Source organism: Pseudonaja textilis, chromosome 5, assembly GCF_049901715.1.
Source record: "Pseudonaja textilis isolate UNSWEBS1 chromosome 5, rPseTex1.2, whole genome shotgun sequence".
Classification (NCBI taxonomy): Eukaryota; Metazoa; Chordata; class Lepidosauria; order Squamata; family Elapidae; genus Pseudonaja; species Pseudonaja textilis.
Genome location: NC_141994.1, coordinates 19,713,176 through 19,739,375, shown reverse-complemented (window position 1 = coordinate 19,739,375; position 26,200 = coordinate 19,713,176). Strand labels below are relative to the sequence as shown.

The 26,200-nt window shown below is 41.6% G+C and overlaps 1 protein-coding gene across 1 annotated transcript in view; it reads right to left on the bottom strand.

Moving 5' to 3' along the window:
- Positions 1-26,200, bottom strand: part of CCDC91 (coiled-coil domain containing 91) — a 539,477-nt gene that overhangs the window by 259,460 nt on the left and 253,817 nt on the right. The window lies entirely within an intron of this gene.

Sequence of the window (26,200 nt, the reverse complement as noted above, 5' to 3'; positions counted from 1 at the left end):
TGGAGGCATCGAATGTTGTGGGTCCCACCCCTGAGGGAGATACACCTGTTGGGACCCAGAAGAAGGGCCTTCTCCGTGGTGGCTCCGTCTCTCTGGAACATCATTCCCCCAGAGATTAAAATGGCCCCCACTTTAGCACTCATCCGGAAGGCTCTGAAGACCTTTTGCCAGTGAGCCTGAGGAACCCAGAGAGGGATGGAGCTCATCAAATAGATCGCGTGATCTGTTGTCGTCAGGGCGGGGGGGTAGGAGTTGGTTCCCCCCCAAAAAAAAATTTGTTCTATTGTACTTTACTAATTTGTTTGATTCTTTTTGTTAGTTTTTATTGTTTTTCATTTTTATTTTTTATTTTAAATATGGTTTTACATTGTATAAGCCGCCTCGAGTAGCCATGGGCGAATAGGCAGCTATATAAAATAAATAAATAAATAAATATGCCACCCCTACCATGGTGCAGGAGGCCAACTAGGCCAAGCTCACCATGGCAACCGGGCAGAGAACTCTGTGCTAAAATTTTTGAAGCCCACCCGTTTTGAAGGCAGAACACAAGGCAGGGAATGAGGCTGGGAGAAGCTGTGATTTCCCTACTTCTGTCCAGCAACAAGGTTGTGCCTCAAAACAGAGGACTTTCCTCTAAGCCAGGAACCCAGAGCTATCTTGGAACATACAAAATGAGTTTTTTTAAGGTCCTCCCATTAGACGGAAATGTTTCCCTTCTTGTTCTAAGGTTTCTTTGCAAATTCTGCTCCTTCTGTTACACAGAGATACTAAACTGCAATCTGAGGTAAAACCTCTCTTTCCCTGCAAATAACAATAACCAAAAATGGAGGAGCGTGTAGCCAGGTGTGTCCAGGTGGTCCTCGACTTACAAAAGTTCATTTAGTGACCGTTCAGAGTTACAACAGCACTGAAAAAGCATCTTGTGACCACTTTTCATACTTGTGACATATGATGGTTAAGTGAACCTGGCTTCCACCATTGACTTTGTGGGTCAGAAGGTCGCAAAAGGCAATCAAGTGACCCCTGGACAGTACAACTGTCATAAATATGAGTCAGTTGCCAAGTGTCCGAATTCTGATCAAGTGACTATGGCAACTGACTCATATGTCAACTCGTAAAGTATTCTGATGCCTGTTTCCGAGTTGGCATAAGCAGGAAGGGGGGGGGGAAGCCTGAAGGAGGAGTACAGCAATTAAAAACAGAAGTACATTCCACGCTTATCTTACAAAGATTGTAGCCTAGGCTACTGGATCTTCTGCCCATGAAAATCCTTCATTGGAAAATGTGATAGATGACACCCAGACCGTGCTTCATTGGAGAATCTGATTGATGACACACCCAGGGAAGGAGGGGGGAAAACAGGGTCACAGGTGACTGTAAATTATGTGTGGCAGAGTTGTAGTGTCTGCATTTGTGACAGTTGTAGTGTCCCGGGGGTAATGTGATCCCCTTTTTTTCTGACCCAAACTGGTTCCAAGAAAGCAAACACAAGACTAAGGCAGCAGCCCACCTTTTAAGGTTTAATCCACGAATTCTGTTTCTTCACAGATAAAAGGCTTCTTCCAACTAATTAGCTTGACAAGAAAGAACCTTGCCAAGTTGTTTGTCAAGGCTGCCCAAAACCCAGAGATAAGAACTAGTTTACAAGAGTTTTCAAATACGAACTATAATGTCCACGAGGCTGAGTTTCAGAGCATCTTTGCTTTCTGCAAAGAACGCTTCTTCAAACCTGGCTTTTATCCTCTTGAGGGAGGGTCCATTACCTTGCAGCCTTACTCCCGAGTTGCCCGTGCTGTTGTAACTGTTCTTTCCTGTGAGCAACCCTGCATGCATGCTCACTTGGCACAGGCTCCTCGGGAACCTCCTCAACCAGCCCCCACAATCTCTGAAGGCAGCAGTCCACTCCCAAGTAGTCCTGGCCCCTCATCTGAGTCTTCGCTCTCCTCCACCGTCCACATCTGTTGCCAGATAACCACAACACCTTTTGTGACCTTCTGACCAGCAACATCAATGGGGAAGCCAGATTCATTTAATGACCGTGTCACTAACTTAACAACTGCAGTCATTCACTTAACAACTGTGTCAAGAAAGGTCATGAAATGGGGCAAAAACCCCTTAACAAATGTCTCACTTAGTGACATAAATCTTGGGCTCAATTGTGATCATAAGTCAAGGATTTATACTACACTGTAATTGTGACAGTCCAATGGCAGTGCTACACTTCAAAAGTTCCTGTTCATTTTGGATACATTTTCAACATTGGGAAATGAGGGCTGTTTGCAATGTTCGAAGACAGCTGTCCTTGCACTTGTGCCATGAGGACTCCACTACCTTGACTGTGGAATAAATGTGGAATTTTAGACTGAGGTTCCTGAAGATACCATTATTCTTTAAAGGTATTTCTTGTTGGGTCGGCTGTCCCATGTTTGCATTAGACACAGGTTGTCTACATGCATAAGAATTTTAATTTAATTTATTTTATTTTAAAAAAATATTTATTTATTTACATTTTATTTAAATTTAATTTAATTTAAAACGACGCTATAGAGCACTGCACACCAGAACAACTAGACACAAGGACAGTTTTTTCCTGAACGCCATCACCCTGCTAAACAAATAATTCCCTCAACACTGTCCAACTATTTACAAAGTCTGCACTACTATTATTATTAATCTTCTCATCACTCCTTATCACCCATCCCCTCCCACTTGTGACTGTATGACTGTAACTTTGTCACCTATATCCTTATGATCTATATAACTGTTTCCTAGTATGATTTGGTTGCTTCTTGTACCCTATGACTATTATTAAATATTGTCCCTTATGTTTGTTGACGACTGCATCTTTTCTTTTATGTATACCGACAGCATTTGCAACAAGACAAATCCTTTGTGTGTCCAATCACACTTGGCCAATAAAGAATTCTAATTCTAATAAATTGGTCAACACAAAGGGGTTTCTGCAGAAAAGAGTCCAAAATATGAAGAAAGTAGCCACCAGTGCATGAATGCCCAGTCACAACTGCCATTGTGACTTTTTTGACCTTCCCTGGAGGATGTTCCTGGTAACTGCCTTTAATACTATCCTGTCACCTCTCGTCCTGTCATGCCCCTGTTGGAATCTGATTCCGAGGGGGAGGTTGAATAACTGACAGGGAGTGGGAGTGTGGCTTCAGTGGCTGTGGAGGAAACTGGGGAAGGGCACAGTCTGGCTGGGCATTCAGAGGAAGACTCAGGCCCACCCCCTCTTCATCCTAGGGCACGCAGGAACAGATAAGGGAGCAACGTGAGTTGCGTGGCTTATGTGGGAGAAAAGGGCCCTGATTCCCTTCATTAGCTGCAGCTGGGAAAACAGGATAAAAAGGGTGTTTGTGCACAGCACCTTTCTGGAAGCAGTGTGTGCATTATCTTTGTTTGTCACGTCTTATCTGGGTTCTGGCATCTTCCCAAGTGTGTGTATTTCATTAGTCTTCAATCCCTTATCCTGCCCTGTCTTGTTAATTGCTGCAGTGTGGTTTGTGTTGGTTTTTATTTATAATTTAGATGGACTTTGGGTTCGGACTGAATTTCTTCCCTTTAAAAACTGTTCTTGGGAGAGTTTTTTCTCCAGCCGATGATAGCTGGAAATTAGCGGCCAAGTTGGAGGAATTAAAGGGACTTTACCTACTTTTATGACTTTGTTGCTTTTGTGCCACGCCCTGGATCATCACCGTCCTTCTTTTCTCTAGACTACCCAAACCCAAATGCTGCAACCGTTCTTCATATGTTTTAGTCTCAAGGCTTTTAATCATCTTAGTTGCTCTTCTCTGCACTTTTTCCAAAGTCTCAAAATCTTTTTTTTTTGTAATGTGGTGACCAATGCATTTTCCTAAAGGCTGGAGATAAACCGTCTGTATCTTCCTGACTTCTATTCAATTTCAAACTTTCTCTCCCTTTCTTTCCTGTCCCAGGTAACACTTAAACTTATTTGACCTCCAATGCAGTATGATAGAACAATCTTACACCAATTTTTCAAAGGTATGAGTTAGACTTTAATCTGAGAGCAGCAGTCAAACCTTTCGTACAGCCACATGCCCATTATGCAAGTGTGAGAAAATACAGGTTGTCCTCGACTTACAACCACAAAGAAGTCCAAAATTTCTGTTAGATAGAAGAGAGATAGATAGAATTCTTTATTGGCCAAGTGTGATTGGATACACAAGGAATTTGTCTTGGTGCAAATGCTCTCAGCGTACATAAAAGAAAAGATACATTCGTCAAGAGTTAAGAATCATAAGGTACAACACTTAATATAGTCATAGGGTACAATAAGCAATCAAATCATACTAGGAAACAGTCAATAAAAATTGTAAGAATACAAGTGACAGAGTTACAGTCATACAGTCACAAGTGGCAGGGGATGGGTGACAAGGAGTGATGAAAAGATTAACAATAATAGTGCAGACTCTGTAAATAGTTGGACAGTGTTGAGGGTATTATTTAGCAGAGTGAAGGCTTTAGGGAAGAAACTGTTTTTGTGTCTAGTTCTGTTGTGTGGTGCTCTATAGCGTCGTTCTGAGGGTAGGAGTTAAAACAGTTTGTGTCCAGGATGTTAGGGGTCTGTAAATATTTTCACAGCCCTCTTTTTTACTTGTGCAGTATACAGGTCTTCGATGGAAGGCAGGTTGGTAGTAACTGTTTTTTCTGCAGTCCTAATTATCCTCTGAAGTCTGTGTCTGTCTTGTTAGTTGCAGAACCGAATCATACAGTTATAGAGGTGCAGATGACAAACTCAATCATTCCTCTGTAGAACTGGATCAGCAGCTCCTTGGGCAGTTTGAGCTTTCTGAGTTGGCACAGAAAGAACATTCTTTGTTGTGCTTTTTGGGTGACTTTTTGAAGTTAGGTGTCCATTTTAGGTCTTGTGATATAATAGAACCTAGAAATTTGAAGGTCTCTACTGTTGATACTGTGTTGTCTAGTATTGTAAGAGGTGGTGGTATGGGAGGGTTTCTCCTAAAGTCTACCACCATTTCTACGGTTTTGAGTGTGTTCAGTTCCAGATTGTTCTGGTTACACCACGTTGCTAAGCAAGACAATTGCTAAGTGAGTTTTACCTCATTTTACAAACTTCCTTGCCACCATTGTTAAATGAAACTCTGAAGTTATTAAATTAGTAACACGGTTGTTACATGATTAGCGACCATTTGAAGTTACGATGGCGTTGGAAAAAGTGACTGGTCCTCACACTTATGAGTGTTGCAGCATCCCACGCCAATCAGGTGATCAAAATTCAGGCACTTAGCAATCGGCGTGTATTTACAATGATTTTAGTGTTCTGGTATTATGTGAGAGCCATTTGCGACCTTCCCGGTGTTTTGACCCAGCTCTCCAAACATGACAAACCCTCTGAAATGAACTCAAAGATTCCTTTATTAGGAGCACTGGCAACCCTGGCAAAAAGTTTCTCTCTCACCTCTGTCCATCTGGTCGGAAGATGAATAGTTGTCTGCCACACCTATGTATCTCCGCCTGTTGCCTTTTATCCCCAGAGCTAAGGTGGGGCTTTGCTAGCAGTGGTGGCTCTTCTGTCCCAAGGACCAGCCCATAGGTTTCCACTGCTCTCCTCTCCTCTGCCTTCTGTGCATCCGGGCATCAGCACTGGACCAACCTGTTCCTCCTCTTCCACATCAGCCACCTCCAGCCCTGGGGGCTGTTGACTCTCCACCTGAGGGCTGACAGATGGCTCAGGCTCGACCTCTGTCTGTCTCTCTCTGCCACTTCGATTCCCTTTTGCTCCTCGGACCTCTCAGGTTGCCTTGATGGTGATCCTAATTCCCATGCCTCCTCTTCCTCCTCCTCTGATTCGGCTGCTGAAGGACCCGGTGGCCAACAGTCCACAACACCCACCGGGCTTCTGACAAGCAAAGTCCATGGGGGAAGCTGGATTTTCTGAACGACCGTGTGATTCACTTAATAGCCATAGTGATTTGCTTAACAACCATTGCAAAAAAATCATAAAATCAAGCATGACTCATTTAACAACTGCCTTGCTTAGCGATGGAAATTGGGGTCTTGGTTGTGTTTATAAGTCCAAGACTGCCTGGAAGGAACAAGGATCCAAGCAGAAAATCCATCTGAGGCACAAGAAGTCGCTCTTCCTTTTGCCTCTCAGCAGCCTGTGTTTCTTCTGACATTTCTGATGCAAGCAAAGATTGTACATGTTCAGTTAAAATTCATATTGCTTGACACGCCATGTAAGCCCAATAAATAAATAAAGCCTGGAAGAAATTCTTGGAAAAGGATCATTTGCAAGTAGATAGAAATATATAATCCCCTGCAAAAGTTAGGAGTTTATAAGTTAAAAGGTGATGCTTGATAAATAAATCTTTCTTTCTTTCGCTCTCTCTCTCTCTTGCTTGCTTCCTTTCTCCATCCCTTCTTTCCTTTTTTCCCCATCACTCTCTTTCTTCCTTCTTTCTTTCTTTTAATTGTTTATTTTCCCCTTTCTCTTCCTTCCTTCTTTCCTTCCTTCCTTTCTTTTTTCTTTCTTTTTCTTTCTTTCTTCTTTCCATTGCTCTTTCAGTTTCTTCTTTAATCTTTCTTCCCCCCCTTTCTTTCTGTCCCTTCTTTCTTTTTCCCATCACTCTTTCTTTCTTCTTTCTTATAATTTTTTCTTTCCCTCTTTCTCTTCCTTCCTTTTCTTCCTTTCTTCTTTCTTTCCTTCCTTCCATTCTTTTTCTTTCTTTCTTTTTCTTTCTTTCTTCTTTCCATTGCCTTCTCTTTCTTTTTAATCTTTCTTTCTTCCTTCCTTCTTCCCTTCTTTCCTTCCTTCCTTTTTCTTTCTTCTTTCCATTGTTCTTTCTGTTTCTTCTTTTTTAAATCTTTCTTTCTTTCTTTCTTTCTTTCTTTCTTTCTTTCTTTCTTTCTTTCTTTCTTTCTTTCTTTCTTTCTTTGTTATATTTCTTTAGATTGGTCATTCTCCAAACAGGATACTTGACTCACTTGAGATATTTGGGAAGCTTTAAACATTTCCTTTCGCTCAGAATTGAATTTTTCTTTTTGTACAAAAGGAAAGTGGCAGATGTTTAAACATGATGGGTGTTGCCTTAAAAAAACAATGGCTAAACAAGATTAAATTATTGAAAACCCACTGAGCACTCTCACTTGGGTCCAAGTTTATTTCAAACATTGCTTTTCTATGAAATTTCTTCCCATTCACACCCACCATCTGCTCAAGAGCTGCAGAAGTCTTGCAGAAGATTAGAAGAGCGTTCCAAAATCACTGGCTACTTTGATATTCTATGGCAAAGGAAGGGATTATGTATTTCCTTCAGCACTGAAGTGAGCTGAGGACAGCATTTCAGGCACAACTGTTTTTTAAATCCAGATGCACCATGGAAATTCGTTTTTAATTGGTTAAAAAAACTGTCTCCAAAGAAGCATCGGTAAATCAAATTGTGATTCTTTCTTCTCAATTTATGATTTGGAACTGTATATTAGAAATGATGGATTCCTCCTAAAATAACTAAGGGAGTTAACTAGTGGAATGGCTTGTCTTCATAAGTGGGTGCTTCATCACTGGAGGCTTTTAAGAAGAGCCACTTATCTCAAATTGTACGAGGTCTCCTACTTTGAGTAGGGCAATGATGATGAACCTTTTTGGCACTGTGTGCCCAAAGTGCACGCATACCCAGGGGTGGGATTCAAATGTCTTAACAACCGGTTCTGTGGGCATGGCCTAATTTGTGGGTGTGGCTTGGTGGTCATGTGACTGGCTGGGCATGGCTTGTATATAAATATTATAAATATTTATATAAATATTGAATTTTTTTATAAAAAAATAGCAACTTTTACTGAAAATCAGGCAAAGCAGGCAGGCAGATTGTTGCTCGCAGAATCACAGATTCACTTAGAGATCTACCTCTCTGCAATCTGCTGCCTGAGTCTGTCACATAAAATTTGCTTGCAAGCGAACCCATAACATTTGCTAGCAAGCAAATTCACAATATTAACTCATAGCGCCCGCAAAATGCAACATATGAGTACCCCCCGCCCATCCGCGCACACAACCCATGCATGCACCCTGTCCCCCTGCATCTACCACACACCCCTGTGCATGTGCAACAGAGACTCGAAGACCAGATGACCAGTGGGAGGCACGCATGCATGCACTGTGGTGCTTAGCGGGGGTGATGGTGCACATGCCCACAGAGAGAGTTCTGTGTGCCACCTGTGACACATGTGTCATAGGTTCACCACCACTGGGATAGGAGGTTGGACAAGAAGACCTCTGAGATTCCTCCCAGCTCTATTCTGATTAACTGGTTCTTATTCATTCCACGTGGTTTACTTCAAAGGTGGCTGAGTTGATTTGCTGAGATGTTGTCCCGTTGTTAGCAGACACATACAGAGAAAAAGCGATTTCCTGAAAGTTAGCTATCCACCATCTGATTTAACTCCTTATAAAAGTTGCATTGATCAGAGCTAGAAAATCTGAATGCAGAAAGAAAAAAGAAATACTATTTTAATCACAAGAAAGGGCCTGAAAGTGAAGTAGCATATATAAATCATTTTGTATAAATCATATATAACTTTGAAAAAGACACTGAACATTCGGTTCTTTGAGATTGGAAAAACATTAAGGAGTAGAGATTAATTTATTGATAAATGTACCTATGGGTCATCTTTTGGCCTTAATACCCCTCATGAGAGATTTAAATTAAAATCACATATGGGTAATAAAGAATTCTATATATCAAGGAATATTGACGTAACATCCTAAGTAAATTAAAAAAGAAGTAAAATAGTTTAAAATCTGAGAACAAAGTTAAAACACCATCGCTGGAGGTTTTCAAGAAAAGACTGGATAACCATTTGTCTAAGATAGTATAAGATCTCCTGCCTTGGGCAGAGGGATGGACTAGAACAGCGGTCGCGGCCCACTGGTGGGCCATGAGAAAATTTTAGTGGGCCACAGAGAAATCTCACCCCCAGAGCAGCCCACCCCACAAAGCAATTAATCCAGGCTGCACAGAAACACAAGGCTGCTCAGCCCACATGGCCCGCAGGAACCCTCCCCGCCCACTCACTCCTTACCCAGCAAACTTGTCTGCTAAGTTGCTATTTTTCCTTTTTCCGACCATCATCTGTTCTGCTGTTCCCGGAGATTTAGATTAGCTAGGAAGCCGGAAATGGTTGGATTTCTTGCCTTCTAGGTAAGCACAGCTGAACCTCCCTTAGGACTGAAGGTTTGCTTGCAAGCAAATTCAGTGCAGACTCACAGCAAGCAAATTTGAGAGACTGAGCTAGCCGATGGCAGATAGATAGATCACTTAATAATTCTGTGAGCAACTCAATCTGCCTGCTTTGCCTGATTTGGGGTAAAAGTTGCTCCTTTTTTAAATAAAAAATTCAATATTTACATGCATGGTGTGTTGTGAGTTAATTTTGTGAGTTTGCTTGGGAGCAAATTTTATGTGACAGACTGAGCTAGCCAATGGCAGATAGATAGATTTCTGAATGAATCTGTGATTCTGTGAGCAACTCAATCTGCCTGCCTGCTTTGCCTGATTTTGGGTAAAAGTTGCTCTTTTTTATAAAAATTTCCATATTTATATAAATATTTATAATATTTACATACAAGCCATGCCCAGCCAGTCACATGACCACCAAGCCACACCCACAAATTAGGCCAAACCCACAGAACCAGTTAGTGGTTCCTGAGATCTAAAAATATGAGTTTGGTGGTCCCTGAGGTCCAAAAGGTTGGTGACCCCTGGACTAGAAGACCTCAAAGGTTCCTTCCAGCCCTGTGATTCTAAAATAATTGGAGCTCACTAAAATATCAGAAGGGACGCAGTGGCTCAGTGGCTAAGATCCTGAGCTTGTTGATCAGAAAGGTCAGCAGTTCAGTGGTTCGAATCCCTAGCGCCGCATCATGGAATGAGCTCCCGTTACTTGTCCCAGCTTCTGCCAACCTAGCAGTTCTAAAGCACATAAAAAATGCAAGTAAAATAATAGGGACCACTTTGGTGGGAAAGTAACAGCGTTTAGTCATGCCGGCCACATGACCAGGGAGACGTCTTTGGACAGCGCTGGCTCTTCGGCTTTGTAACAGAGATGAACACCGCCCTCTAGAGCCAGAAATGACTAGCACGTATGTGTGAGGGGAACCTTTACCTTTACCTTAAAGCATCAGGAAAAAAATGTTCTGAACAAGAAGTCCTTTCCACAGAAGAAATATCAGAATTAGGTTGGTGTCACCAGAAAAGGCTTGTTCTGGATTCCCTGAATCCAAATTTTTGTTGGTTTGGTGACACCTAAGAAGGTGTACAAAACAGAGGGTATTATTGTTGTAAGCCGCCTAGAGTAGCCCCAGTAGGTAGGCAGCAAATAAATTTAACAAATAATAATAATTAGATGTGCTATGTGGTATATAATGGAGTCTATCATCTGCACCTCTATAACTGTCTGGTTTGGTTCTGCAACCCAACAGGAAAGACATAGACTTCAGAGGATAATTAGGACCGCAGAAAAAACAATTACTACCCACCTGAGGACCTGTACACTGCACGAGTCAAAAAGAGGGCTGTGGAAATATCTACAGACCCCTCACATCCCAGACATAAAGTGTTTCAACTACTTCCCTCAAAACGACGCTATAGAGCACTGCACATCAGAACAACTAGACACAATGACAGTTTTTTCCCGAAAGCCATCACTCTGCTAAACAAATAATTCCCTCAACACTGTTCAACTATTACAAAGTGTACACTACTATTACTATTAATCTCCTCTCACTCCTTATCACCCATCCCCTCCCACTTGTGACTGTAGGACTGTAACTTTGTTGATTGTATCTGTACAATTTTTATTGACTGTTTCCTAATATGATTTGATTGTTGATTGTACCCTATGACTATCATTAATTGTTGTACGTTATGATTCTTGATTCTTAACTAATGTACCTGTCAGCTGGTGCTCCGTTCAAAATCCAAGAAAGAAATATTTAGACTCTTGTAAGAGATCTTCAAGATCTTGAAGGCTGACAGTACCTTTTCTTAATGTATACTGAGAGTATTTACACCAAGACAAATTCCTTGTGTTTCCAATCACACTTGGCCAATAAAGAATTCTATTCTATTCTATTCTATTCTATTCTATTCTATTCTATTCTATTCTATTCTATTCTATGACACTGAGACCACTTCTGTAATTCCATGAATCAGGGCAGAAGCTGGAATAGATAGCTCTGCTTCACTGGGCCTGTCAGGCATAAGATAATCTGGTTATATTTTCAATCACCCAGTTTTGTTGTTGTAGCAAGTCTTCCTCTTTTAATGCTACCAGTTCTGGAGAACCGGTAGCAGAAATTTTGAGAGAACCGGCCAATCCCACCTCTGACTGGCCCCGCCAACCCCATCTCTTCTCTGCCTCCCATTGAGTCCCAGCTGATCAGCTGGGTCTTCTTTGGTTGCCCTGCACAGGAGTACGGAGCTGCAAAGCAGGCTAGTGGGGTGTGGAGGAAAGGGGATTTTGCAGTAACCTTCCCCTGCCACGCCCACCAAGCCACGCCCACAGAACTGGTAGCAAAACGTTTTGAATCCCACCACTGCAAAGCAGTCTGAAGAACAGTTGAAGAATTACACGGAAGGACAGCAGAAGGCAGGTGCCTTCTGAAGCAGCCGAGAGAGGCTGAGCTCAAGTGGATATTTTAAGCTGGCACCCAGTTGTATACACATTTTTATGGTTCCTTCCCTTTTTATTCATTTTGCACGGGGAATTCTTCCTTTGTAGCCTACACACAAACCAGCAGTTTGAAATGTGATCGTTTCCCATCTTTCTCAGCCTGGAAAAGCTGACAAAGAGCTCTCTTTGATGGAAAGCTATGCCGTGAACTTCCCACACAGTGTGTTGGAGTGCGTGGCCTCGCTTCTCTTAACCTCTTTTGATCTATGGACTCTCTCTTTTTCTCTCTCTCAGTTCAGCTAATCTTTTCCTCTTCCTAATTATCTGTGGAAAATATCCATTCATGAAGGCCCTCCAGGGCCAGCCCTCCAAACAAACAGGCACCCACCCAAGTTATCTAGGAACATTTGACACAAATCATATGTTTAAAAATTCATCTCCTGCCATGGACAGGTACCCATCACAATCCAGGGTGTGTCTAGATTTCAAGCTGTAGCTTTTACCACATGGGTGGGTACCCACATCCTTTGCTATCGGTCCTGGCAGAACCGGAAAATCATTTCTTAGCACTGACCACTGAGAAGATGATGAGGTCACCACTTCTGCCATTGTCTTCCAGTTGGCTGCAAGACCTTAATTAAAAACAAAAGAGAGGTTTATGAGTGTTTCTCTCCACTCTCCAAATATAGCTTGGCTGAATCATGGCCACTTTTCGTTCAGTCGTCTTTAAAGAAAGCCCCCTCAATTCAAGGCAATCCCAAAGCAAACGCAGCCAGTTCATAAATCATATTTGCCATTAAACCAATTACCCTATTAGCCTGCAATCAGTAGCAAGATGGAAGGAGATGGACATAGATAAGGCAAACTAAACTAAAATAAAATAAAATAATGAAATGAAATAAAAGAAAAGAAAAGAATGGAACAAAATGATGAAATTAAACTAAAAAGTAAAATAAAATAATAAAATAAAGTAATAAAGTAAAATAAAACAATGAAATGAATAGAATAATAAAATAAAATATAAAATAAAATAATGAAGTGAAGTGAAATAAAAGAGTAGAATAGAATAGAATGGAATAATAAAATAAAATAAAAAAAGTAAAATAAAACAATAAAAAGTAAAATAAAATAAAATAATAAATAGGATAGAATAATAAAATATAAAATAAAATAATATAATAATAAAATAAAATAAACATCTGACTAACTGTGCAACCAACCATAGTAATAATAATACAGCTTACATCCATTGCTAATTCCTCTAACACACAATCAAACATCTGCCTATCTCAGGTCTTGGCAAGGAATTGATAGCTGGATAAAAATTCTACATCCAGTCTAAACATCTGGTTGACTATGCGACCAACCATTATAATAACACACATTTTGTTATTCCGTTTCCAATACTGCAGGGGCATCAAACTCAAGGTTCGTCGGCCGTATCTGGACCGCGATGTGGTCGGATCCGTTCTGCGTGGCTGCCCTGGTCTACCCAATGCAAAGAGGAAAGATCAGGCCAGCATGGCTTTGGCCTGGTCTACTCAATGCAAAGAAGAAACATGCCACCAGTTTGGGGAGTGGCGTCAAGGTGACCACACGCACTCAGTTGGCCACATCCAACCAGTTGGCCATACCCAGTCGGCCATGCCCGCCCAGCTCCCCAAGGTCAACCACAGTCCTGATGAGGCCCTCAATGAGTTTGACAGCCCTGATCTGGCTCCTTCAGGAAAATTTGAATTCTGTGATTGGACAAGCTCCAGGCCTCCGTAGCTATGGGGCACTATCAAAAGAACCTCCTTCTCCTTCCCAAGGCCTCTTTCAAGCTTCCATTCCTGATTTTCTATGACCATCAGGATGATAACAGGGGAGGTGGGAAATGATCATTCAAGTTCATTGACCCCCAAACTGTTTGAAGCTTCAAGGCAGAAACCTTTGGTGTATTGATATACAACTTACTGTTGTTGTTCAGTCTCTAAGTCATGTCCAACTATTTGTGACCCCATGGACCACAGCACACAAACACCACCACCCTCGTCCTCCACAGTTTCCAAGAGTTTGCCCAAAATCGTGTTCATTGCATCAATGATACTAGCTAATTACATCTTCCACTGCCGTCCCCTTCTCCTTTTGCCTCCCATCTTTTCCAACATCGGGCCTTTCCCAATGAGTCTTCTCTTCTCATTTGGTGGCCAAAGTACTGGTATCCAACTGGTATATAGACCCCCCACATCCTGGACATAAATTGTTTCAACTCCTATGCTCAAAACGACGCTATAGAGCACTGCACTGCACACCAGAACAACTAGACACAAGGATAGTTTTCCCACTCTGCTAAACAAATAATTCCCTCAACACTGTCTAATTATTTACTAAGTCTGCATTACTATTACTATTAATCTTCTCATCGTTCTTATCACCCATCTCCTCCCACTTATGACTGTATGACTGTAACTTTGTCGTTTGTATCCTTATGATTTATATTGACTGTTTCCTAGTATGATTTGATTGCTTATTTATATCCTACGACTATCATTAAGTGTTGTACCTTATGACTCTTGATGAATGTATCTTTTCTTTTATGTAAACTGAGAGCATATGCACCAAGACAAATTCCTTGTGTGTCTAATCACACTTGGCCAATAAAGAATTCATTCATTCATTCATTCATTCATTCATTCATTCATTCATTCATCTTGAAGCTGTTGGGTTTCTGTATTTTGCACCAGATGAGGCTTCCAGAACATCTTTATCACAACCCCATGTAACTTTACGGTTGCTGGGTGGACCTGAATTTCGACTTCATTGGACAAGCAAACAAGCCAGTTGCATCTGGTTCTTTCATAACCTTGATTATTAATATTATTATTGCTGCTAGAAAATGCCTAGAGGTTTTCCAATTATTCTAAGCCACATCCTGTGTGAGTCCACCTACACTAATCTTTCAGCCATCATCCCAAGCAGTTCACCTCCACAAATGCACCTCTGGAATATGAGCGCCTTCCTATATTCAGTCAGAAGGAGCGGGTGCCTCAAAGCAATAAGGTAATGGTTTGCAATCTCCAAAAGAGATTACTCATAAAGGTAAGAAGCAGAGGTGGTATTCAGCCAGTACTGACAGGTTCTAGAGAACCGATAGCGGAAATTTTGAGTAGTTCAGATAACTGGCAAATCCCACCTCTGACTGGCTCCACCCCATCTATTCTCTGCCTCCCATTGAGTCCCAGCTGATCGGTTGGGTCTTCTTTTGTTGACCTGCACAGGAGAACGGAGCTGGAAAGCAGGTTAGTGGGGTGGGGAAGGAAGGGTGATTTTACAATATCCTTCCCCTGGAGTGGGGTGGAAATGGGGATTTTACAGTATCCTTCCCTTGTCACGCCCACCAAGCCACTCAATGCCCACCAAGCCATGCCATGCCCACCCAGCCACGTCCACAGAACAAGTAGTAAAAAAAACTGAATACCACCACTGGTAGGAAGGTCTAAAAGAGAAGTCCTTTATAAATCCCATCCCTTCAAGAGCAGAGACAATATTGCAAGCTACCTTCTCCAACGCTTATCTACACGTGATGAAAGACACATGGAAGTTTGCTCTTCCACCATCTCGTTCTTGAGAGTGTTCTCCTGGCTGGAATGCATTCAGGTCAGCCTGCACAACCTTGGGATGGGAGCTTGTGGCAGAAAGAGTCGTGAAGCTCATGAAACAAGCAGCACGGTGTCTATGGAGATTCTCCGTCATTCCAGTCATGGTTGTCTCAAAGATGCTTTTTGGATGAAAGTTTTTTGGATGAGAAGCGAAATGTCTTCTTCCTCAAGGGGAAAAAAACATAGTCCAGTTGCCTTTTGAAAAGGCACCTTTGAAAAAACAGCACAGTGAATATCAAGAATGAAGATTTCCTAGGTTGCGGCAGGAGAAGGAGTAGCAGAACTTAAGAGAGGGATGCGCCTAGAATCCCTACATAGCCACAAATCTAAGCCCAACTTCCTGGATGCTGATTTAACTCTTAGCAAGTGCTAACTGTAACTGGAGAAGATCATAGGCATACAGTTTAATTGGACCTTCACTTGTGGACCTGATCTTTCACAGCTGATAGTCGCAGAGTTGATACAACTTCAAGTGGAGAAGATAAATTAAACAACAACACAAAGGATGTTCTGAAGAAAAACTTCAGAACAACCAAGTCATGTACACTCCATTGCCTTAAATGGCTTAGACTTCTTCTCAACTTTGGCAGGTTTAAGGTGTGTGGGCTTTAATTCCCAGAATACTTGACTTGACTTGTTACATATTCAAATTCCCCTTGCCACTATTGGAAGAAATATCCATCTGGTTCAGTTCCAATTCAGGAGAAAGACACTGGAAACATGGAGGCTGATTGGAAAGAGCATTTATTGAGGAAGCAGAACCACATGGGTAGTTCTGGGCAGCTGAATACATGGAGTTGAGAGTATGTTGGGATTGTTATACCTTCTCTGAGCTTTACACTTGAGCTCCCTGTTCCTGTGCAAGAACATGTATTCTATTGGCTGCTGTAGGGGTTATGTAGGGGTCATAGCTGGTTCTATAGGTTGTTTGAGCTCCCAGATTTGATTGAAGTTTGTACTACTGAGATGATGCAATGAAGAGACTTGTGTTCTGAAAGGGTGTTGGACAATTCCTATTGTAGCTTAATGGCTTTGTCCTGGTTTGGATCCTGAGTGAAGTCTAATCTGCCTTTGCTGCAAAGAATTTCAAAATATCTTGTCATGAATGGATTTCTGCCTGCAGTATTTGCTTTGCTTATGAATAGAGCTATCTATCTCTTTATCTCTTAAGTGCTGACATCTGCTGAGGGCTATTAAGAAAGGTGGGGACTGATTTATCTCTCTAGAAAACATGTTTCTCCGTTCCTCACCCAGGAAAAAATAATATTCTGCCTTTTAAATATCTCTCAAAATATTTCATTCTTCTAGGAGAATGGTGGGTGCTAACTTTCAACACCACTGATCAAGAAAACCACATTAAGCCCTCCTTAAACAAGGAAGGAACAAGTTAATGTCCTCTCCAAAGTAAAGCCAATTAATCTTATTGAGGCCACTGGATTCTAAGAGAAGGCAAGGCTGCTTTGGCTTCTTCAGTGAAACTGATGCCATCCATTCCTGCCTGAAGGATACTTTCTAGGCATTTGTGTTAAATCCATCAGTGGTTATTTTCTCTTTTTATTCCTCTTTTCAAATTCCCCAGCTTGTTCATGGCTTTCCAACCTCTCCGGTGCCAACTGCACTGATCTGTTTTCCAGCAGCAGTGACAATCTGCATGGAAAACAGGAGAAAGGGAGACTGGTGGAATCCATTGAAGTTGTACATCAAAAGCTGACGGAAGTGGTCAAATTTCAGCTTCTTCTCCAAAAAAAGGGGAGAAGGAAATGATTAGAAGAGCTGATTCAATACGGAAGAAACACAGCAATGAGAAATTGGAAAATGCAAGAGCCAAACTTGACATGAAATGAGAAAACCATAAATTGGAGCTTCTGCAACCAGGGCAGGGACTGTGATATGCCATATTAATCTCTCTGTCTCCACACAGTCGCAGATAAAATTTCCTTCTTTGGCTAATTGCTAGATTAGTATTTCCCAGATCAAATCAAAATGATAGATAGATAGATAGATAGATAGATAGATAGATAGATAGATAGATAGATAGATAGATAGATAAATAGGGATGATAGATAGATATGGATGATAGATATGGATGATAGATAGATCATCTATCATCTATCATCTATCTTCTATCATCTGTCTATCTGTCGTCTATCATCTATCTATCTATCTATCTATCTATCTATCTATCTATCTATCTATCTATCTATCATCAATCTCACCAGGCTCAAGGTTGACTCAGTCTTCCATCCTTCCGAAGTCAATAAAACAATGTGCCTACCGTCCCTGTCCTATTGTTTCTTTTATTTTTCTTATATGTATCCATATGTTCATAACTATGTTTTTACTTATACCTATTACCTTGTAAGCAATTGACAAATTAAATAAATAAAATAAAATAAATTGTTGTGGACAATAGGCTGACTCTGTAAACTGCTTAGAGAGATCTGCAAAGCACCATGAAGCGGTATATAAGTTTAAGGCTGTTGCTAAGTGCTATTGCAGTGTTCCCATGGTCACGTAATCAAATTGAGCAACTGGCATGTACTTATGGCAGTTGCAGTGTCCCGGGGTCATGTGATCACCTTTTGTGACCTTCTGACCAGGAAGATCAATGGGGAAGAAAGAATTCATTTAACAACCCTGTAATTAAATTTAACGACCACAGGAAATGTTGTAAAAAGGAGAGTGGGGGGATCGCTTGGCAACTGTCTCACCTAGAGACAGAAATTTTGGTCTCGGTTGTGGTTCTAAATTAATGATGAATTTATTTATTGGATAAATTTATATAGCTGCCCAACTCACACACTGTGACACCGGATGGCATAACCATTAATCAAGCATAGAATAGAATAGAATAGAATAGAATAGAATAGAATAGAATAGAATAGAATAGAATAGAATAGAATAGTGATGACCCAGGGTGGGATACAAAAGCAACAAAGTCACAAAAACAGGTAAAGTCCCTTTAATTCCTTCAACTTGGCTTCAAAGCTCCAATTATCATTGACTGGAGAAAAAACTTCCCCACAAACAGTTGTGAAAAGGAAGAAATGCCTTTCAAACTCAAAATACATATAAATTATAAATAGAAAAAACAACAACACAAACCACAGTGAAGTAATTAATGAGACAAGGCAGGGTAAGTGCTTGAAAACATCCACAGATACTGAAATACACACACTGGGAAGGACTCCAGAACTCAGATAAGAACTGACAGATTAGAATTATTTCACACTTTGCTTTCAGCACTGGGCCATGTGCTGTTTGTCCTTTTAAACAGTCCTCACAGCTGCAGCCCATGAAGGGTATCAGGGCCCATTCCTCCCCCATAGACCACACCATTCACGTTTCTCCCTTACCTGCTCCTCCCTGAGTGTCCTAGGATGAAGATGGGATGGGCCTGGGTCTTCCTCTGACTGCCCAGCCGGCCTGTGCCCTTCCCCAGTTTCCTCCACAACCTCCGGAGCCACATTTCCACTCCCTGTCAGCTGTTCCTCCTCTCCCACAGAGTCAGACTCCAACAGGGGCATGACAAGAATAGAGTAGAATAGAATAGAATAGAATAGAGTAGAGTAGAGTAGAATAGAGTAGCGTAGCGTAGCGTAGCAGAGCAGAGCAGAGCAGAGCAGAGCAGAGCAGAGCATAGAATAGAATAGAATAGAATAGAATAGAATAGAATAGAATAGAATAGAATAGAATTCATTATTGGCCAAGTGTAGTTGGACACACAAGGAATTTTTCTTGGTGCAAATGCTCTCAGTGTACATAAAAGAAAAGATACATTTGTCAAGAGTCAAGAATCGTAAGGTACATCATTAGTAATAGTCACACGATACAATAAGCAATCAAAATCATACTAGGAAACAGTCAGTATAAACTGTAAGGATACAAGCAACAAAGTTACAGTCATACAGTCACAAGTGGGAGGGGATGAGTGATAAGGAGTGATGAGAGGATTAATAGTAATAGTAGTGCAGACTTGGTAAATAGTTGGACGGTGTTGAGGGAACACTTATTGCAATAAAGCCATGACAAATTCTTCTTTGGCAATTCCATTGTGTGGCCTTGCCGCCATCTTAACATTTTCACCTCCTCACCTCACCCTTCCTACTTCTTCCTCTCCAAATATTTTATAGAACAGCCCTGTCTTTATTCATCTCAGAGAGTATTACAAAGAAAGAATCTGCTGGGCTTTTTGCTTTGGGTGCGGCATCTGAGTATACAGATATCTGGGGAATATATTCTGCTATTCGGTATCTCTATATTTCGCCAGCACAGAATCTATTTCACATTTGATGGTTGACTGCCTGACTGCATTTGGCAAAAATACGCATCCTAGACATTTCTTATCTGAAAATGTATGAACAATAGAGAGAGGTTTTTATTAGATCCTTGCTAAAACTAAATATGTCAGAGATGTCCAAATCCAAATTAATTGGTCTGGGCCTATAAAGTACTTTCAAATTGGTGTCATAATAGGCCAAACTGAACTCCTTCTTTAAAGAGGAGTACTGAATCTGATTGCCTCTAACTTTCTTTTTATGATGGTTTTAATTTCTTGTAAGAGTTTCTTTTGAAAATGATATTAGGCATTCAAGTCATGAATGAGTACTAATAGATAATGGCTAATTTAATGAAAATATGTCTGGGATTTGATTTACTGAAAATATACCATTGGAGTTCTAATGTTCTGACCAAAGGCTTCTGAGATTGTAATTATGCACACTCTTTTTTAAAAACAAGTCTTATTTTACTGCAATGCTGGGAATTAGTTTTCATTCCCAGCCGGTAATGAATCTCAAACAGTCCCCCGAGATAAGCACCCACCTTTCTTTCCTGTGAAGTCCTGCCAATAACAGAAGTGTCAAATGAACTAGAAAAGAAACCAACTGAAATCCAACGAGCTTCAAGAATGAGTCTGAGCTGAAAGAACGACTTTGCTTCCTGCAAAGGTTTCTCTACCTTTGCATGTCCTTTATACCCTATGGGAGGGGCAATCACCTCTCAGCCTTACTCCCGGGTCACCCCTTTTTTTCCAGCTGCTCTCACCTTCTAGCAGCTCTGCGCGCACACGCACTGGGAACAGGCTCCCCTTGTTCCTCTTCTTCGCTGCTGCCAGACTCTGGAGGCTCCAGAGTCAGCACTCCACTCCCATCTCTGCATCGGACACAGGACCCTCATCCGAGTCCTCTCCAGACTCACGGACTGATCCCTGTTCTTCCCCACTGTCCGATTCCACTGCCGTGTCTGCACAGGCTGCCTTTGAACCACAACATCTATTAGAATCACGTAAATACATATGAGCCAGCCATGTGCTGCAGCCACCCAAACAGACAATGCAATCCTAGGCTGCATCAAGAGAGGGAGAGAATCAAGATCATTTGAAGTGTTAGTACCATTTTATAAGACCTTGATAACCCTGGGTAGGATCTAAACAGGATTGGAAAATTAATTTGGGGCAGCTCTTTATTCCTTCACGGGTTTTTTGTTTTTTGTTTTAATATGTAGAGAGTGATGTCATGTTTTTGAAACTTCATTTTGGTACAAAAGTTTTCATTTATATGCAGCCTTCCAGGCATGCAAAAAAGGCTCTGTGAGAACCTACAGATTTGGAATGACTGAATTTCTGCACAGAAGCCATGGTGTGTCTAACATCTGGGAAGGGCCCAAGATGCTTTACAGACTTACATTTTCCATGCTTGTGGTGAATTTGGAACCTGTACACAGCTAAAAGTCAGAATAAATGTGAACTTCAACATAAGCCCGTTGATCGTTCCTGTTTCACAGGGCGAAAGGAGTTGAGAGAATGTGTGGAGCCCATCATAAATCCAGGGATACAGGAACCCAAAAGGCTGCACAAGGCACACACGCTGCCTGCTATAAAGAAAGCACTGTGCTTTAATTTTGTTTTCTGTTTAAAATCTACATGTGTGGTTTGGAACAAAGGCCTTTTGGTGTGGAAATCAGAAGGTCCAGTGTGCTTTCTTCTCCCCCTCCCTTCCCCACTTTCTACCTATTACCCCACCTCCAAGAAAGAGATGCCTTAAGTCTTCCAGGACCTGTTAGAACCAGTGAAATACATATGCGGCTAAACGAAATGTGATTCTCTGTGAAAATGTGGACCCCTGGAACTATGCATACGATTTGCAGCTTATGTTATTATTATTTTTTTTAAAAAAAACACCTGAAATAAAAACAGAGCTTTTTGTATTTTCTGTATGCTCTTCTCAAATCAGTCTTCTGGTCATGAAAGATATGAGTCAACTTTTCAACTAAAGTGACTAAAGGAGTGAACAGCTTGGTGGACGTGCCTATCAAAACATCTCTATTCTGGGGTCTTGCGTAGTGATTCCTAAATGGAGAGACTAGCTGTGGCCTTCCATCTCTTGGCTCAGGTGGCATTGTAGTGGCAGTGCCTTTGTAAAATCAAACAGTCCAGTGGTGGGATTCAAACATTTTTACTACTGGTTCTGTGGGCATGGCTTGGTGGGTGTGGCAGGGGAAGGTTACTGCAAAATCCCCATTCCCTCCCCACACCACTAACCTGCTTTCCAGCTCCGTTCTCTTGTACAGGGCAACCAAAGAAGACCCAGCCAATCAGCTGGGACTCAATGGGAGGCAGAGAATAGATGGGGGCGGGGCTAGTCAGAGGTGGGATTTGCCGGTTCTCCGAACTACTCACAATTTCCACTACCACTTCTCCAGAACTGGCCAGAACCTGCTGAATCCCACCTCTGGAACTGAAGTGCCTAATTTACAATATCACTACTGATTTCTTTCATGAGACCAAAAGCTACCTCCATGCCTTGGAAACGGGAATGTTTCGCTGGATATTGGATATCTCCCTTCTTGACCATATCACACATGATATCATCCGACAGCATTTTGAGGCACCAGTTACAGAGAAGACGAGAGAAGGCTGACTCCGCTGGCATGGACATGTCTCCAGAGAGCAGCACCTCCCACCGTGGCCAAGACTGCCTACCAACTAGAAGTCAATGGCCGGCGACCTCGCGAACATCCAAAACGGAGATGGCAAGACACTCTCAACAAAGAAATGCAAGCCGCAGGCAAACTGGCACTCAATGATCCAAAAAGCTGACCCAGCCCTCGTGTGAATACGCTAGGAAGAAGACGACAACTACTGGTTTCTTTCCTATTTAATGCCTTTGTACAAGCATCGTTTTTATGTTCCATTTATAATCATGGAGTACCACTTTGATAATTTCATATGCCCATAAATATGTTATGATTTTTTTTCTGCCTCACCAAGATACCTCATGCCTCATTTATCTTTATCCACCCGTAGGAAGCCTTCTAAGAGTGACGCCTCTCTAATAAAAACAAATGCAAGGTTTCTTCCAAAAATCTAAGATTAGACTTTCTTTCTGCAATTTCTTATGGGATTCTCTCAGAAGTAACTTTCATCTCGGTTTTTGACTTCGGGGAAAAGAAGAAGAATGAGTTATGGCGAAACGACGGATAATAGAAAGCAGTGAAATAAGCCTTATATGTTCCCTATCTGAATTCTCCTTTTTTTGGAATGGCTACATATCTTTAAAAGTTTAAAAATTTCAAATTATTCTCTGGCGTGATCAAAATCACACACTAAAGAACGTTTAGTAGATTTCCTCAAATCTGTAACTTGTTTTCCAAGGCTCTTAATTTTAGATTGCCTTCCAATTATACATTTAGGAATTAATATTCTACTTGATGCTATCTGAGCTTGTTTCCTTGCAGGTGTTTCATTAACCAAACTAGGCAACAGCGTCAGTGCTAGTCTTGAGTAGCACTGATGATGCTACGTAGTTGGGCAATGAAATGTCTGCAAGAAAACAAGCAAGCTCAGGAAACACCAAGGACCCCACAGTCCGTCTCTTCCTCCTCCTCCTCCTCTTCCTCTTCCTCCTCCATTCCACACACCCTACTTCCTTCTAGCATTGATGATGTTACCTGGTTAGGGTAATGAAACATCTCCAAGTAAACAAGCAAACTCAGAAAGCATCAAGGACCCCACATTTCAACCCTGAGCTGTGAATGTTCTCCTTCACTGGTAATATCTTCCTTTTCACAAAATAAATACTTTAAAGCGTGAGCATTTTTGCATGATTCCACAACTGAAAGAACATATTTCCGCAGTCCTTCTCCCTCTTCTTTCCTTATATTCTGGTTCTCCCTGTAGCTTTATTCATTTTATTCTTTCCACCTTTTCATTCTTTCACTCTTTAAATGTTTGCCCAATTTAGCTCTTTACATAACATGTTATATATGTTAATGACATTGCAGGCTTAAACCCAGCATCTTTCTAACTATTAGCAAGTGACTAACTGCACCATCCAAACAATTTGCTTTGATATTTTTGTTTTCAAACCAGAAGCTGGAGTTATCCCAATACCTCGCCGTCTCTTTTGATCTTATGAGCAGCACGAGGGACATAATATACGATCATCCTAATTTATGATGAAAAGCTTCCAAACTCTGCAACATTTGATCTATTCAATACCCAGAGCGTTGGGCCCAGATCTGAGGTATCCATAGAAGATGGTCGAAAGAATCAGGATGTTGACACAAGATTGTGAACCAAAGCATAAAAAATTGGCAAGCTTTGATTGCATCTCCCTGGTTGCCATTTGGTGCTCTTTTTACCATAACCGGTACTCTGAGTCAGGTATAAAAGCTGTTTCTGCAGGATTAAATTCAGGGGCACCGAAGACTGCAAAGGAATAAATATTTGACTTAGCTTCTCTCTCTTTGCAACCAAAACTAGGATTGTAATTGTCCCAAAGATGCTTTTTCAAGAGGCAGTTGAACTTTCTGGTTTTTCTTTGAAGACGTTTCACTTCTCATCCAAGAAGTTTTTTCAGCTCTGACCAGATGATGGGGAATGGAAGGATTTATATTCCTTGCAGAGAGCTGGCCATTTGCATTCTTTTAGAGGGGCGTTGAGGCCACTTGGAGGGAAAAAATTGCAGACTACAGGAACCAGGAGCATTACTCAGGTTAGGTAACCCTGAGGACACAGATGTGGCAAATTTTGAACAGGGACCTGCTGACAATCAAACAGAGTACACAATGCAACATTCATCCTAAGCGTTGCTGTTTTCTAGGCTATTAGCGGTAATTCTTGAAGCACCAAATTACACCAGACATAAATGTTTTCTCTCTCTCTCTTTTTTCTTTTTTTTGAACCTGAGCTTGTCTAGATGCATGTTAATCATTGCAAGAACGAACATACAGAAATACCAGACGCGGCTTGGAAGTTCGGTGTTTGTACTTTTTTTTTTAAGGCCTGTCTTGTAAGCAAGCTTAAATAGACCCTTTGGTGCCAAACCATGTCAGTCAAATTATTATTGGCTCAAGACGCACCTCACACAAGCTGTTAAATTCTTTACCTGCAGCAGAGTGGCATTTGGCGGGGGGAAAGGTGCAAAATTCTTCTCTGGCTTGGATTCCTTTTTTGGTCTGTTTTCAAAGAAATTGCCTTCAGTCTCCCCACTGAGCTCTACTGGGAAGTGCCAAGCCTCAAGTCCCCCGGGAAGCCGATTCCAAAAAATAGAAACTGATCCACCAGAGAGCCTGAATTAAAAAGCAATTGCAGGGATTCCCAGCAGAATGCAAGCGAAATCCAAAGCAAACAAAAAGAGCCAAAACCTCTCTCTCTTACACACTCATGCACACAGATGTCTATGTGTGAACTGTCTATGGAAGTCTGTCTCCCTTACACACTCATGCACACCGATGCTCACTCTATCTATTTCACGGTACTGCCCCATTTTGTATGCAGAGTCCCAAGTCATTAGGCAATGTTGTCAATTTATTAATAGATATATAAATGAATGCTTTCTTGTTAACATCTATCTGAAATTCAAAGGGGGAAGAAGCAGAGGTGGTATTCAGCAGGTTCTGACTGGCTCTGGAGAAGCGGTAGCAGAAATTTTGAGTAGTTCGGAGAACCAGCAAATACCGCCCTGGCCCCGCCCCCATCTCTTCTCTGCCTCCCATTGAGTCCCAGCTGATCGGCTGGGTCTTCTTTGGTTGCCCTGCACAGGAGAACAGAGCTGGAAAGCAGGTTAGTGGGGTGGGGAGGGAATGGGGATTTTGCAGTAACCTTCCCCTGCCAAGCCACATCACGCCCACCAAGCCACGCCCACAGAACCAGTAGTAAAAAAAAATTGAATCCCACCACTGGGAAGGAGAAACTGTAACCCAGGAGTTTTGGTTGCTTTATGGTGTGTGTGTGTGCGTGTGCATGTGCGTGTGCATGTTTGTTTCTTCTCAACGAATAGTTATATTACTAGCTCTCATGAAGACACTAGAGCTAATTTCAAGAGAGTTCTGAACGCCATTTTTCCCTCAATGTCTGCAGCATCGGAAAATGGAGCTGATTCATTTCGGCTTCACCTGCAATGTAGGTGCTGTGAGGTGGGAATACAGGTTTTGTTTCTGAGCCTCTTCATTTCCTTTCTTAGATATGGAGGCTCTGTTTTCCTACCAGAAACTTCCTTCCTTCCTCCCCCCTCCCTCCTATCTTCCTTCCCTCCCCTTCCTTTACTTCTCTGTCTGATTCTCCTTTCTTTCTTTCTTTCTTTCTTTCTCTTTCTTTCTTTCCCTTCCTTTCCCTTCCCTTCCTTCTACTTTTGTTTCTCATATCTTCCTTCTTTCCTCCCTCCCTCCCTCCTCTTTGCCCTTCCCTTCCTTCATCTTCTGATATTCCTTTCTTCCTCTTTCCCTCCCTCCCTTTTCTTTCCCTTCCTTCACCTTCTGGTATTCTTTCCTTCCTCCCTCCCACCTTCCCTCCCTTTTCTTTCCCTTCCTTCACCTTCTGATATTCCTTCCTTTCTTCCTCCTTCCCTCCCTTTTCTTTCCCTTCCTTCACCTTCTGATATTCCTTC